General features: G+C 49.5%; 1 pseudogene; it reads right to left on the bottom strand.

Annotated features, from left to right (window-relative positions):
• Positions 1 to 518: 518 nt before the first annotated feature.
• LOC126205998 (5S ribosomal RNA) lies at positions 519 to 636 on the bottom strand (annotated as a pseudogene).
• Positions 637 to 2859: the final 2223 nt, after the last annotated feature.

Raw genomic sequence — 2859 nt, 5'->3', positions numbered from 1 at the left:
CGTGACAAATTCACTGATTTGACTAAAAATGTAGCTAACAAAGCTTCACGTTGTTGGCAAGATATACAACGTCTTTTTGCGAAAGATGAGATCTTCTGATGTTTACTAGTAATTTTTTGTTATTAAAGAAAAATGACATTCTTCAGTAAATATCTATACTTTCAAGAGAAACGTAATGAAATTGTACTGTAATGTTCCGCTTCATGCTACCCAGGTTGCTTAGGAAACTAAAGAATTACAAATTTGGCGTCATTTTTGAGTTATTGCCTATTTTTATGGCACTACTCACACTCCCTACTATATTCTAGAGCTCCGCCCGAACAGGCCGTGAAGGCCCAATGGTACCGACCGGCCGTCGTGTCATCCTCATCCCACAGGCGTCCCTGGATAAGTTTAAGGAGGGGCATGTGTTCAGCACACCGCTCTCCCGGTCCTATGTCAGTTTACGAGACGGGAGCCGCTACTTCCAAATCAAGTAGCTCCTCAGTGTGCCTCACAACGGCAGAGTGCACCCCGCTTCCCAAAGGCGCTCGGCAGAACGGATGGTCACCCATCGAAGTGCTAGCCCAGCCCGACAGCGCTTAACTTCGGTGATCTGATGGGAACCGGTGTTACCACTACGGCAAGGCCGTTGGATTCCCTATTATATTATGTCACAAATTAGTGTAAACGATTGTATTAGCACTCATCTGCTTCCGTACTCAGAAGTGTCGCTTGCTGGCGGCTTGGCGCGCTGCTGTCGCTGTGAGTAACAAAAAAGAGCCGCATTGTCGTGACTGTTATGTTAAATTGTGCCTACGTTCTGAACTGTCCATTATAATTATCCGGGCTGTTATGCCGTGGTCAGTTGATGAATTCTGTGTCAATTCCCAACGTTTCATCCCCATCTGCGGGGGACATCTTCAAGGGGGTCTGTAGCTCGATGGAAGATGCAACACACCCACTGGCTCGCTCCTGACTGCCGCTAAATTCCGTGTCCGTGCGCTCCCGCGCCGAGGAATGACGTCACGTGTTCTGAAAACGTCAGTGCAATTGGCCGCTGTCCGCTGCCGTCGATCGCTGACTGAAATTATTAGGATGTTTGGCCATTTCGATTGCCTCTCTGTAGAGCCTTTCGTAATATCCGCTTGTGGCCGCTAGTACATGCGTCTCCTCAAAATGAATATGGTGGTTACCTGGTTGGAAAGCATGCTCCGCAACAGGCTCTATATAACGAATAGCTGAACACCAATAATATCGACAACCATGTTAAACTTCAACTGCTCCCAGATATGCTAAGAGCAGCGGGCATCGACATCGCCTTACTACGAGAACTGAGGGCAGCAACTTGGTCCGCGTCTTATGGATACGACACGTACGCTGCCTCGGCGGATATGGAACACACAGGCGCAGCCATCCTCCTCCGAGAAGGGATTGCACTTTCCGATGTCGTACACCTCCCAACGGCAAGAGGAGTAGCCATAACAGTTGAGGGAATCAGAATCATAAATCTCTACGTCCCGTCGGGTACAGATAAACAAAGGGATCGCTTCCAGTTCTACGCAGAAGAGATCACGCCTTTATTTCTCGGCAGACACGATTAGCTCATCGTGGGTGGAGATTGCAACGGTGTTATTGAGCGTACAGACCAATACCCATATTTCACCACAAGTCCGGAACTTCGCTTCCTCGTCCGTCGCCTTCGTCGTGTTGACAATTGGATTGTGGTAGCCGGCCGGTGTGGCCGTGCGGTTCTAGGCGCTTCAGTTTGGAACCGCGTGACCGCTACGGTCACAGGTTCGAATCCTGCCTCGGGCATGGATGTGTGTGATGTCCTTAGGTTAGTTAGGTTTAAGTAGTTCTAAGTTATAGGGAACTGATGACCTCAGATGTTGAGTCCCATAGTGCTCAGAGCCATTGGAACCATTGGATTGTGGTATACGGTGACCACACAGGGCATACACACATCACGAGCCACTCTGCCAACCGGCTCGATAGAATATATATCCATGACGGTCTAAAATCTGTTCTTTTTTATGCGGGACGTTGACCGCCTGCCTTTTCGTACCATGACATCTAAATCTGTGCCATCGACCTACGTAGACAATCTACATGGCGCAGTGCAGGACCTTGGAAACTCAACGTCACGCTATGCAGGACCCTGAATGTCGACAGCAGGTCACAGACACGTGGTATGCTCGTGTTAAATGGATCATGCCTTACGAGACCACACTGCAATGGTGGTTAGTGTGAGCCAAACCGGCCATCCAGTGCACCTTGACACACTATGGCAGAGCCAAAGCGAGGTGGAATCACCATACAACAAATTTCTACTATAGCGCTATACGCGAGCACATGGATCACATCCCGTCCTCAGACCGTCTAAAAGAAGCTCAGCGCATAAAGGCAGAAATTTTAACCTTGACCAGGTGCGACTGGAAAGAGCCGTTATACGAGCACGCAGCCGAGACAGGATTAACGGCGAACAATCTTCCACGCATCATATCGTTCAAAATGTTCACCAATGCCGACAGGTCTTAATGTCAACTTTACACCAAGCTGAAGGACGACAGCTAGCCGGCCGCGGTGGTCTAGCGGTTCTGGCGCTGCAGTCCGGAACCGCGGGACTGCTGCGGTCGCAGGTTCGAATCCTGCCTCGGGCATGGGTGTGTGTGATGTCCTTAGGTTAGTTAGGTTTAAGTAGTTCTAAGTTCTAGGGGACTTATGACCTAAGATGTTGAGTCCCATAGTGCTCAGAGCCATTTGAACCAAGGACGACAGCTGACTCGCAAGTTCTCATTGCCGATGCCTTAACGCGCTATAGACGCCTCTATCAAGAAGAACTGGCTGGTACATTGGCTATTGCTGAGGGTCCCCAGG

Source organism: Schistocerca nitens, chromosome 1, assembly GCF_023898315.1.
Source record: "Schistocerca nitens isolate TAMUIC-IGC-003100 chromosome 1, iqSchNite1.1, whole genome shotgun sequence".
Lineage (NCBI taxonomy): Eukaryota > Metazoa > Arthropoda > Insecta > Orthoptera > Acrididae > Schistocerca > Schistocerca nitens.
This window is presented reverse-complemented; position numbering and strand designations above follow the sequence as displayed.